General features: G+C 42.4%; 1 long non-coding RNA gene across 6 annotated transcripts in view; it reads left to right on the top strand.

Moving 5' to 3' along the window:
* The window catches only part of LOC112546919 (uncharacterized), a 39,013-nt gene extending 26,000 nt beyond the window's left edge, over positions 1-13,013 (top strand). For 4 of the 6 annotated variants that reach the window (XR_012904653.2, XR_012904658.2, XR_016349859.1 and 1 more), the window contains 4 exons: positions 2,457-2,510; positions 4,184-4,248; positions 4,565-4,751; positions 10,358-13,013. This is a non-coding gene — a long non-coding RNA (uncharacterized LOC112546919). Of the gene's footprint in view, positions 1-2,456; positions 2,562-4,183; positions 4,249-4,564; positions 4,752-10,357 lie in introns of all 6 variants that reach the window. The other 2 variants (XR_016349861.1, XR_016349860.1) reach the window with 2 other exon arrangements.
* The last annotated feature ends 473 nt before the right edge of the window (positions 13,014-13,486 follow it).

Here is a 13,486-nt window from a genome sequence, read left to right on the forward strand (position 1 = left end):
TAAATATCCCGGGCTTCATTTGCATACTCACGTTCGGGCGCTGTATAGGATGAGGAGTATAGAATCTGCCGAAAAAGCTCTCCACTGTCAGAAGAGCTGAAGCTAGACTTTACTTTAACTTTCGAAAGGATGTGTGCTCAGCCAGAGCCCGAATGTGAATATGCAAATGAAGCCCAGGATATTTAAATCCCAGTCTCATTTGCATTTTCGAAGCGCTTTATTTGCATCCCTCTGTTTGCAGAGGGATGCAGTCTGGAGGAAGCCTGGTTGTCATGACTGCAAGGCAGGAAAAGGCACCTGTAAATAAACTCAAAGAATGCACAACATCAAAGAAAGCTTGGAAAATAACTATTTAGAATAAGCATGTATGATATAATGTTACTAGCCTGTATGTAGGCATGTCACTCAATGATGCCTGATTTGATGTTCCACATTAGAATATTGGTTCAAATCTAGGGCCCAGCATTCAGCAATGCTCAATGGCTGTTCTAACCATATTGGCCTGCCAAAATGCATCTAGTTAATTGGGCAATATGTGTATGTAGGAGGAAATATTAATTAATTTTCACAATTAATTATGTGAAGCAAAGGATTTTTATCACCCTCATCATCATTTTAGCTTGCACAAACAAGTTAGATATTACAATTTGGTTTTATCTCTGGATGGGTGAGACAGCTTAATTCCCTGGAAAGGAGAAATAAGCCAAAGTAGCTTTATTACTATTCTTTAGTATCCACGTAGGAATAGAAAATACCTCACTAAATAAGGAGCCTAATTCAAGCTGAGTTAAAGTTTGTCTTTCCATCAAAATATCACATTAGATGTTCTAACAGGAGGTGCTAAATGGTCCACCATCTCTGGCAATTAGATTGAGCTTCATAACTAAAATAATTATGACTATTTTAATAGACAAATATATAATACATTATTTTTGTGCTTAAGAATTCCATGCAATCTACCCACCTCTCATCTTCACACAGGAAAAATACAGAGCATATCAATTGTTTTTAATTCATGATCCCTTTTTTCTAAGTTGACTCCATATTAGTTTTTAACTGTTCAAGATTTAGGGAAAGTAATAAAGAGAATGTATTCAATAGATAATTTTCCCCAGTTGTGGATGGTTTGAATAATGAAAATATACCAGGGCAAGGAAACACTACAAAAATGTAGAACGATTACTAAACTAGAAAACAGAGGAGTGAAAGCAAACACTGTTTTCCTTACTTTGGACTGGCAATATGGTGACCATCTTGCTACAAGGAACCCACAATTAGTCAGGAGATTGGCTTAGTGACCTAAGCATCAAGTTTGAAATACTTGCATTTAAAGAAACTCCAGATTTGAATGTTCCATAATCTTTCATTCTCTCAAGGTGATAGAATCACAAAGTTTACTTTGTTGAATCTTTTGGAAGGGATGTTATAAAACAGATTTTTACTTGCTGTCTTCTTGGACATTAAAAATCCAAGGTATTCTTAGTAAAAGCAGTAGCTTATCCTCATATCCTTGTTCAAGAAGTTCACTTTCTACTTATTGTCCGCTTGTCTTGGTGGGCATTGGATGTCCACCTATCTGCCTTTCTCTGTCCCAATGGTGACTTCCTCGTAGTGATGTAGTGCTTCCACCCTGTTCACATTCTGTCAGTTTGCTTGAAAATCCATGTATGTTGGGAGAGAATTAGGGTAAAAGTATCCATCCCATTTCTGACTCTCATCAAAACCTACAAAGAGGCTGCTCCAAAGGTCATCTACCACAGGGACTGAGAGAGAATATGTCTGGTAGGATTCTAAGACTTAAAGGGTGTTGTCCACATGTTTGTATATGCACTTCTCTGGGAATAGAACTGATGCATGCTGCCACTCAAGCTGATGTTTCATGTCCTGAGAAGGAGTCATGTACCTAGTGACCTATCTGAATTCCTTCACATTATATACATTCACATCTTCTGGTTACTTTTGCAGTCTCTGGTGGCACTAATGCATTAGGCTGACACTTGGTTCATGCTTGTTATTTTTACACCAATGTTTCTCAGATTGGTCCATGAACCCACCCTGAGAAAGCTGCTACTCGACCACTCCAGCTTGTTTACTTACTGGCTCCACCGCCCCAGAGCCTTGTGACTCCATTAGTTTGCTGTTTACAGCCAGAGGGAGCCGTGGGAAGTAGCATGACCCAGGCCGCTGCTTCCTACAGTGCCCATTGACTGCAAACGGCATACTACATCCAATGGGAGCTGCAAGGCTCCATGGCTGTGTAGCCGGCAAGTAAACAAACTGGAGTGGCCCAGGAGCAGCCTTCTCAGAGTGGATCTGTGGACCACTCTGAGAAACACTGTTTTAGGGTAAAGGATGCTATGTACATTTAAGATTCTATCAGTACTGTTTATTACATGGAGCTTGAATTCTTGGTATTTTTTTTCTTATGCCAGTTCTCTCTTTTCACCATGTCTCAGGGATCCAGAAGCTGTCAAAGTAGCTGACACCAAAAAAGAGGGAGAGTAATTCAGGTGAGAATTACCAGAGTCATTCAGGTGAGAAATTCAGAGCTCTCATTGCAGGTGAGTAATAATAGTTTCTGTCACTAGCTGCACTAAGCACAGTGCATGACAAAGCAAGATAAAATACGGGTGCATGCTATGAATACATGTGACTCTCTACTCAACCCTTTAGTGAAGTATACCAAACTGGATCATTCAGCAACATAAAATTATAATTTACTCATGTCTCTGAGTCACTGAAGGGGCAATGAATATACTCTCCACTAGCAGACTTTGGAGCCATTATGGTCTATAAAGTGAATACTAGTATGAAAATCAAAGTTTTCCTGATGTCAGACTATGGCAAGATGAAAATCTTGGCGCTAAATTCAGCCCAGATCTATGAAATTTGAAAGTAAATGCACATAACTTAAATGTAGTTCTCCAATGGCAGTGTACGTGACTTTTGGGTGAATAAAGGTTTGTTCAGAAATATTTATGCATGGGCTGAAAGACATAGGGTGAAATCCTGGCCCCCAAAAGCTCAATGGGAGCTTTGCTATCAAATTCAATAGGGCCAGGATTTCACCTTTGATCACATAGAAAAGGGGAATAATTGTCCTAAAAATGACCAGCAGACACATGCAAGTTGCTGTGAGAGAAGCTGCAGGGACTAGCATTGTGATGAGTGATGTGATGAGCCAGCCCAACTCATGTGATCTTAGCCTATGACAACAGAATTTCTACTGCCCTGAATATAGCTAATAAAAAATCAAAGTACATGTTGCTACCTGCACCAAACAGGCTTTAAGAGATATTGCCAGGATTTGGTGAGTAGCTGAGAGAGTTGCATATTTAGTAGGGACTTTAGGAAGGTACTTGGTGCTCACATCTCCCTCATTTAGGCCCAATCCATTTAAGTGCTTAAGCACAAACTTAACTTTTATCTTTGTTGAATAGGGATGAGACTACTCAAGTGCTTTAAGTCATGCAGATGCCCTACTTAGGGTACGTCTAGACTACAGACTTTTGTCGACAGAAGTTTTGTCGACAGATACTGTCGACAAAGCTTCTGTCGACAAAGAGCGTCTAGACTACATTCAGTTCTGTCGACGAAGAGCGTCTAGACTACATTCAGTTCTGTCGACAAAGCAAGCTGCTTTGTCAACATGGCAGTGTAGATGCAAAGGACAGTTTAGATGCAATAATGCCTTCTGTTGACAGAACTCTGTCGACAAAAGGCATTATTCCTTGTAAAATGAGGTTTACCAGTGTCGACAAAACTGCTGAGTTCTGTCGACGTTATGTCGACAGAACTCAGCGGTAGTGTAGACGCAGGTTTAGCTTTGTCGATAAAAGTCCACTTTTGTTGACAAAACCCTGTAGTCTAGACACACCCTCTGTCAATAAGGTCTTCGGGGCAGGAATTGTCTTTTTGTCCTGTGTTTGTACAGTACCTAACACAGTGGAGTCCGGGGCCAGGACTAGGGTTTCTAGGCACTAAGGTAATAAAATAATAAAGAATAACAAGTGCTTTCTCAGGGTCCTATGCAGCTCTAGCTGAAGCATTCCATGGGGATAGAATTCCCAGGCAACAGGTCCCTACAGCAAGGGATAGGAGAGTCATCAGCATTGCCATAATTGAAATTAACTGTGTGTTGTTTCAATTAATTGTTCCAATTAGTCTCTCCGTTTCTTTTCAGTTATGCCTTTCTACAACAATGCCACCCGGGATGCTGCTGGAAATTGAAAATACTCTAATGGCCAGGTGCTCTTCAATTAAAAAGCTTTACTATTTCTAATTAGCTTTCTGCCATGTTTTCATTGTAATAGTGAGAAGTTTCATCGGTGGAATGGATGGGGAGTTGTCATTACAAGAATGGCGTTGCATTAGAGATTCCATTATTAGAGTGTGTGTGGGGTGGGGGGAGGAAATAATAGAAAAAAAAAGAACTAAACTGGTGTGTTTTTAGCTGGTGAAACTTTCTAGTTCACTTTTATTAACTCAGCACAATGGTATGATATATGGGTTGCAAACGATAAGGAAGAACTTTAAACTCTTGTTCCCTCTACCAAACAACCAGCCAAACAAACCAAGTCCAAACACTCATCTCGGTAGGCCAGATCCTGATCCAGGAAGGAGGACAGCTTAGAAGAGATGGTGTCCATCTCACCAAGAAAGAGGGGAGCATCTTTACATACTGACTCACCAACCTAATGAGGACTGTTTTCAACTAGGATCAATGAGGGGCAGATGATAAAAATCCACAGGTAAGCATAAAAACAGTGACCCGAAGAGAGTGCTAAATATTGGAGAGGACATGGAAAATTCCAGTGAGGTCAAAGGAACAACAAGAGAAAAATCAGTGGGAGAATCTGCTCAAATGCAGATGTCTATGCACAAGTGCAAGAAGTATGGGGAACAAACTGGAAGTACAAATACATGAGCTAAACTGGTGACTTAACTGGTATTACAAAGATTTGGTGGGATAAATCTCCTGACTGTAATATTGGTGTAGGAGGGTATAGCTTGTTCAGGAAGACAGGCAGGGAAAAGAAGAGGTGTGTATAGTAAAAGCTATGTTATCCAGCATGTTGGGTAAATGGAGGGAGGGAGTTTCAGTTAATCAAATATGCTGGTTAACTGAGAGTTGTATGTTCCCGATGGAATACTAATGTTCAAAGCACTAGCATACAATAAAATGAATAAAATATAAAATAGTATACAGGCACTTCATTTGCACTTTTTAAGTGCTTCATTTACATCCTTCTGCTGACAGAGGGGTGCAGTCTAGACACACTCTAGGGCTACGTCTACACTGGCCCCTTCTCCGGAAGAGGCATGCTAATTTCGAACTTTGGAATAGGGAAATCCGCGGGGGATTTAAATATCCCCCACGGGATTTAATTAAACATGGCCGCCGCTTTTTTCCCGGCTTGGGGAAAAGCCGGAAAAGAGCGTCTAGACTAGCGCGATCCTCCGGAATAAAGCCCTTTTCCAGAGGATCTCTTATTCCTACTTGAAAGTAGGATCTCTTGAAAGTAGGAATAAGAGATCCTACGGAAAAGGGCTTTATTCCGGAGGATCGCGCCAGTCTAGACGCTCTTTTCCGGCTTTTCCCCAAGCCGGGAAAAAAGCGGCGGCCATGTTTATTTAAATCCCGCGGGGGATATTTAAATCCCCCGCAGATTTCCCTATTCCAAAGTTCGAAATTAGCATGCCTCTTCCGGAGAAGGGGCCAGTGTAGACGTAGCCTAGTGGTGTGCACTGCACTGCAGAGTGTTTGGGTTTTCTGAAGAACTTAAGTGTATACAGGTAATGTTTTCTATGCAGTAGGTTATCATCATTTTATACACATGGGGTGCATCTAGACTGGCAAGATTTTGCGCAAAAGCAAATGCTTTTGCGCAAAAACTTGCCAGCTGTCTACACTGGCCGCTTGAATTTGTGCAAGAGCACTGACTTTGTAATGTACAAAATCAGTGCTTCTGGCGCAAATACTTTCACGCTCCTGCTCAAGAAAAAGCCCTCTTGCGCAAGAATACTTGCTCAAGAGGGCCAGTGTAGACAGGGAAGAACTGTTTTGCGCAAAAAAGCTCCAATGGCTAAAATGGCAATCAGGGCTTTCTTGCACAAAATTGTGTCTAAAAAAAAAATTGCACTTTTTGCGCAAAAGCATCCATGCCAATCTAGACGCGCTTTTGCGGAAATACTTTTAACAGAAAAACTTTTCCATTAAAAGTATTTCCGTAAAATCATGCCAGTCTAGATGCAGCCATTGTGCACACCCCAATCACTAAAAATACACAACACTAAAACTATACTGAACTTAACGTAATCTTTCTTTGATGACTCGTAAAGCACTTTAGGATCTTGAAGTGCCTCAGGGTCATTGTTATCAACATAAGTTATCATTATAGATGTAGAAGATTTAGGAGATTGGTCTGAATTTGTAATGACTTTATGACACAGCCTGGAAGCTGCTTTTTTAAATAAATCTCGGATTTGAAGCTTGTTTCTTTGTCTTCTGCCTCTTTTGCAGTAGAATGCAGAGTGTGCAGTTGCACAATGTGCTGAGCAGTATACTAGCCTTGGTTAATAGACCAAAGATTTGTATGGGGAGGTCTCAGGAATTCCGGGTAACTGGTTAACTGATTGCTGGATAACACAGCTTTTACTGTAATATATTCTTGATCTATAACACATCTTATTCTGAGGTCCAGCAGGAGGTGAGAGGCAGGCTAATTGAAAATTTCTATGTAAAGACAAAAGGGGGGAAAGTAGGTGTTATATACAGGCAGTCCCCGGGTTACGTACAAGATAGGGACTGTAGGTTTGTTCTTAAGTTGAATCTGTATGTAAGTTGGAACTGGCGTCCAGATTCAGCCGCTGCTGAAACTGATCAGTTTCAACAGCGGCTGAATCTGGATGCCAGTTCTGACTTACATACAGATTCAACTTAAGAACCCCAGGCATCCCCAAGTCAGCTGCTGCTGAAACTGATCAGCGGCTGATTCCAGGAAGCCCGGGGCAGGGGCTTCCTGTAGTCAGCCACTGGTCAGTTTCAGCAGCGGCTGACTTGGGGACGCCTGGGGCAGAGCAGCTGGGGTGCTGCTGGGTTGGTCCAGTAGCGCCGCTGCTCCTCGGCGCTACTGGACCAACCCAGCAGCACCCAAGCTGCTCTGCCCCAGGCGTCCTGATTCAGCCGCTGCTGAATCTGACCAGCAGTGGCTGAATCAGGACGCCTGGGGCAGAACAGCTGGGGTGCTGCCCAGTTGGTCCAGTAGCGCCCAGAGCGGCGCTACGGGACCAACTGGCAGCGCCCCACTGCTGTACCACAGATGTCCGGAGCAAAGCCGCGGAACACGGGGGCAGCGGGACAGCCCAGACGCGCCGTGGCTGTCCTGCTGCCCTCGGGCTCCGTGGCTTTGCTCTGCTTTGCCCCCGTCCCCGTCCCCCTAGTCTGCAGACCAGGGGGATGGGGGGGGGGCAAAGCAGAGCCAAGCCGCGGAGGACGCGGCCAGCTGACAGCTGTCAGCTGACCGCGTGCTCCGCGGCTTGGCTCTGCTTGGCTCTGCTTTGCCCTCCCCCCGTCCCCCTGGTCTGCAGACCAGGGGGACGGGGGGAGGGGCAGAGCAGAGCCAAGCAGAGCCAAGCCGCGGAGCGCGCGATCAGCTGACAGCCCAGACGCGTCTGGGCTGTCAGCTGGCCAGGCGCTCTGCGGCTTGGCTCTGCTTTGCCCCCCCCCCCCGTCCCCCTAGTCTGCAGACCAGGGGGACGGGGGGGGGGGCAAAGCAGAGCCAAGCAGAGCCAAGCCGCGGAGCGCGCGATCAGCTGACAGCCCAGAGGGACTGGGGGGGGGGGGGCAAAGCAGAGCCAAGCCTCGGAGTGCGTGGGCAGCGGACAGCCCTGTCCGCTGCCCACGTGTTCCGCCGCTTTGCTTCCTCTCCCTGGTCTGCTGGAGACCAGGGAGAGGAACGGCCCCGTTCGTAACTGCGGATCCGACATAAGTCGGATCCGCGTAACTCGGGGACTGCCTGTAATGGTAAAGCTCTACTATAGACCATTAAATCAGAAAAAGGAGGTGGCTGGAGTATTTCTAGAACAAATAACAGAAATTTTAAGAATAGACCTGATAGTAATGTGAAACCTTAACCAGACATCAGTTAGAAAAGGAATATGTCAAAATATAATGTCACCAACACATTCCAAACATTTAATAGACAGTGTTTTGTGTCAGAAAGTGGAGGCGGTAACCAAGGGGACAGCCATTTTAGACTTGATTCAGACTAGAAGGGAGGCATGCTAATCTGAAGGTAATTTGGGTAAATGTGATCATGAAATTATAGATCTCATGATTCTAAGAAAAAGAAAGGGAGAGCAACAAAATATAGAGTACAGAAAATTAAAAAAAAGACTTTAACAAATCCAAAAAACTAAAGGAAAACATTAGGAGGCTGATATGGCAGCATTAGGAGCTGATCTGTAAATCAAAAAGGAATCCTACAATATGTGGAAACATGGACGAGTTACTAAGGAGGTGTACAAATGAATAGCATAAGTATGTAGGGACAGAATCAGAAAGGTCAAGGCACAAAGCTGAGTTACATAAAGGGGACATAAAAAAAGAGATTCTTTAAATGCATTAGATGACAAATGAAGGAAAATATAGAGCTGCTTAGTGAGGAAGGAGAACTAATAACCAATGACATCAAGAAGGTGTTGAATGCTTATTTTTGCTTCAGTTTTCACTGAAAAAGTTAATGGTCACAGGATACTCAACACAATATTAAAAAGAGGGAAGGAATAGGTTAAAGACTATTTAAGTAAGTTTGATGTTTTCAAGTCAGCAGGCCTTGATGAAATTCATCCTAGTTTCCTTTGGAACAGGTAGCAATTCTCTTTGGGCACATCTAAACTGCGGCATTATTTTATAATAACAGGGTGTAAGTCCACACATCAAGCCTGTTATTTCGAAATAATGGGCTTCTTATTCTGATTTCCATAACCCTCATTTCAGGAGGAGTAAGGGAAGTTGAAGGAAGAGTGTTCTTCCTTTGACTTTCTGCCATGTAGACAGGACCAAAAGCTGAGTTTAGCTACTTCGACTTCAGCTTTGCAATTAACGTAACTGAAGTTGTGTGTCTTAATTTGATGTTAGCCCTCAGTTTAGATGTACCCTGAGGTCCTGGAAGAATGGAGAAGGGAAAACATAGACCTATCTTTTAAAAAGGGAACATAGAGGATGTAGGGAATTATGGACCCATCAGCCTAACTTCACTACCTGTCAAGATATTGGAACAGATTATTAAACAATCAATTTGAATGCACCTAAAAGATAAAATGATTATCAGGAATAGCCAGTATGGAATTGTCATGAACAAATCATGCCAAGCCAACCTAATTTCCTTCCTTTCTTGACTTTTAGTAAAGGCTTATCTGCACTTTACACCTCTACAGAAATATAGCTGCATGCACTGCTGTAGCTCTTCAGTGTAGACACTGTCTATGTCAATGAGAGGAGTTCTCTCATCATTGTAGGTAATACACCTCCCTGACATACAAGGGTACTGAAACAATTTGTATAGTGGGGGTGCTGAGAGCCATTGAAACAAACTGTACACCCTGTGTATGGTGAAAACCACTTCAAGCCAGGGGGTTCTGCTACACCCCCTATCAGTCCTAGTTCCAGCATCTATGCTGAGAGGCAGTAGCACCGTCAGTTCGGGGATTTAGGTTGGCTTAACTACACTGCACAGGATGTGGACTTTTCACACTGCTGACCAACTGAGGTAATTTTCTAGGGACGAGGCCTTAGACTTAGTATTTATTTAGGTTTAGACACAGTGCCTCAAGACATTTTCGTAAGTGAACTAGGACAATATGGCACAGATTAAATTACTACGAAGTGGACACACACCTACTTGAAAGACCATACTCAGAGAGTAGGAATTATTGGTTCTCTGTCAAGCCGAGGATGTATCTTGTGGGATCTTGTAGTGGTAAGCCCTGGGTCCAGAACTATTCAATATTTTCATTATTGACTTGGATAATGGACTGGAGAGTCTGCTTAAAGAATCTGCTGATGTCATCACGTGGGGGGAGGGTGTTGCAGACACTTTGGAGGACAATGTGAGAATTCAAAATGACCTAGACAAATTAGATAATTGGTCTGAAATCGACAACAGGGAATGAAATAAAGATAAGTGCAAAGTGCTAAGGAAAGAAAAATGCATACCTATAACATGGGGGATAACTGGGTAGGTGGTAGTACTGCTGATACAGAATTTAGGATTATTGTGTGACACAATCTGAGTATGAGCCAACAATGTGATGCAGTTCTCTAAAAGGCTAATGGTCTGTCGTGTGTTAACAGGAGTGTTATATGTAAGACCTCAGAGATAATTGTCCTGTCCTGCTTGGCACTGATGAGGCCTCAGGTGGAGTACTGTCTTCAATTCTGGCTGCCACACTTCAGGGAAGAGGAGGCTATTGGAAAGAGTACAAAGCAGAGCAACAAAAAATAATAAAAGTTTAGAAAATCTAATCTCTGAACAAAGGTTAAACACACTGGGCATGTTGCATCTTGAAAAAAGACAGAGGGTGGAGATGAAAAGAACTGTCAAATGTCAAGGGCTTTTATAAAGAGGACTGATCAGTGATTCTCCATGCCCACTGTATGCAAGACAAGAAATAATGGACTTTATCGGCAGCAAAGGAGATTTACAGTGATATTAGGAAAAGCTTTCTAACTATTATGCCAGTAAAGCTCTGGAATAGGTTTACAGGGGATTTGTGGAATCCCCATCATTGAAGGTTTATCAAAGAGATGGGACAAACACCTGTTGGAAGTATTCTGTGTTTATTTCATGCCACCTCAGTGTAGTAGTTGAGCTAGATGACCTTTTGAGGCCCCTCCCAGCTGTGTATTTGTATTATTTACTAGTTACTCATTTATGAATTAAACTAGAATTTGTACTGACATTGTTCATTCACCACATGCACTGTTAAAAATGTCCCTCCTGAGAAGGACTACCTCTGATTCCAAGGAGGAGTGACATGATTTTGAAGTCAGGGCATGGCCATGTGGATTTCACACCCTTAGATTGAAGTATACCACTCCAGTCAGCAAAACTCTTTCTGGAGATGGAGTCACCACCTTGCACTTCACTCAAGGCCAGTGGGCTGCTTGCAAGTTGTGGAGCAGGGCAGGGCTTGTGATCTCTCCCACTCAGTAGCTGTTTATGTGACTCACTGCAGGCTGGGATGCTCAGGTATGCTGTTGTGCAGATCTTCAGAAATGATAGGAACGGGACCCTTTGTTATCCTTTCTTCTCATTCTCTGGTCATCGATGCCAACAGCAGCCAAAACATATTGAAACCCAAAGGAAGAACAACATTGGTTAAATAGCCATATTATTTTAATTAAAACAGAGAAAGTTTCTCTCTGAGTCATTGCTTATGCTACTGTATCATAGCAACATTGTTTTGGTGTTTATATAAATCCCAGTTAATCAACCTTTAGTTAGCCCAAATTCCCGGTGAACTAAGGATCAATCATGCTTCTCTATCCTAAACCTTATTTTCCTAAAGGGTTCTTAAGTCTCTGAAACTCTTAAGAAAAACAGGCTTATACGTTGCTTGAAATAAACAATTTTTGCAGTGGATCAGACATCTGATCTTTGCCTTGGTGTTTAATGAGCTTCAAGTACTGTTTATTGTTCTGTTTGTTTCAGTGCGATCCAAGAAATGGCATCAATCACTGATAAAATAGGAAGATCAAAAAGCACCTTTTTGGTGTATTATCACAGTAAACAAGACTCCTTTTTTATCTTGTTCATATTTCCAACACACTGCCAAAATATTTTGTTTCTTTCATCCACTGAGATAAAAAGAGCCTGTAGACAAAAATGCTCCAAAGATGGAATGCCATAATGGGAATTTCCTGAGAGGAGGAGCTCTCCTGTTGGTGAGGATATTTTTAGGGGGATACCTCTTGAGTCATGTAGAAGACAACCCCTTCACCCACTGGTCCAACATATACACGCATCACTTAATAATTTTCTTGTCTTTGAGGGAAAAGGCTGCCCAGGAAAAGGCAATATTTGATAAATTATATATGCTACCTGTACTCAAAAACATTGTCAGGACCCTATCCATTTGCTTACTCCTACATGACTCCTGGAAATCCAGTACAGTGGTCCCATCAATAATTAGTGATAAAGATTAACAAAATGAAAACCTACCAGCAGATAGAGCCCACTCTTTACTCATCTTCTGTATTTGTACTGTTTTCCATTCTCCCACCATGCTGGAGAGTAGATATTGAAAAAAAAAAAAAAAGCTCTGTACACAGGGGTTCTGATGTCCTTCCCATTCCATTTCCTTCCCTAACTATTCCTCATTGGATCCCATTGCCAGTGCTACTCCCACTCTGTGCAGAGATTCTTTAACTGATCTTGCCGTCTGTTTCCTCTATGGCATTCTGTCCACATACTAAAGCTCTGATGGCTTCAGTTACTCCAGGCTTCCCTCGTTTCCTTCCTTCCTGGCCCGGAAATATCTTTGCTTCCTACTCCATCTACAGCTTGCATCCTAAACGGAACCTATTGCATGAAGTGGGATGTGCCCAACAGTCATCGTCCGCAATGGAGAAAAGGTGGGGTAAAACTTTTACAAAACAGCATTCTGTGTTCAGGTGGGGGATGGGAAACAAAGGTTTCATGTAATGCTGAACTTCAAAACCTTAGCTCTGCAAGTATTATAGATGAATATCCAAAGTGAATACTAGGACATGAGTGAAAGGGCAGAGATAACATCATTTACAACAATAGTTTCTAGATACTTTGTTAAATTTATTTAACATTGGGGGTCTCCTTAAATGTTTGTGTATGCCTCGTTTAGAGAGTTCAAAGAATTAAAAATAAGATATTTCTCAAGGTAAAGCTGTTTGTTCTGTTTTGTACATGAGCTAGAGACCTTGCAATGTGTACATTTTAAGAAGTCATTAAATAAATACTATTTCAAAAACATTCATTGCTCATTTCTGGCAAAACTTTCAGTATGGTGTGTCGTAATCCAAAACACTGTAAACGAAAGCTCAGATCCTCAGTGATATTTAGATACCTAACTCCTATTTAAATCATTGGGAGTTAGGTGCCTGAATATTTTTCATGATCCTGGCCTAAACTTTCAAAGGACTCTCCAAACTCCACACTCATAGAACAGTTCAGTGTTTGGATAATGCTTGTTTGTGTTCACTGAGGAGATCTTTGCGTGTACAAATGCAATACCATACATGCCTTTCTCATGGTTCTTTGTCCCAGGTTGCTGGTGATTTTGGTGTGCTAGGACACACTCCTTACTTTTAAAATTCAAGGATATTTGGTTTCCCTTTGAGGCTCTGCATTGAGTAAGCTCTTTAAGGGAACATGATCTTTCCATGAGACTTCTGGGGGCACAAAATGGTTTTGCAGGCTGAACCACTTCCATGTTGACTGGGACT

This window comes from Pelodiscus sinensis, chromosome 6 (assembly GCF_052426305.1).
Source record: "Pelodiscus sinensis isolate ZL-2025 chromosome 6, ASM5242630v1, whole genome shotgun sequence".
Classification (NCBI taxonomy): Eukaryota; Metazoa; Chordata; order Testudines; family Trionychidae; genus Pelodiscus; species Pelodiscus sinensis.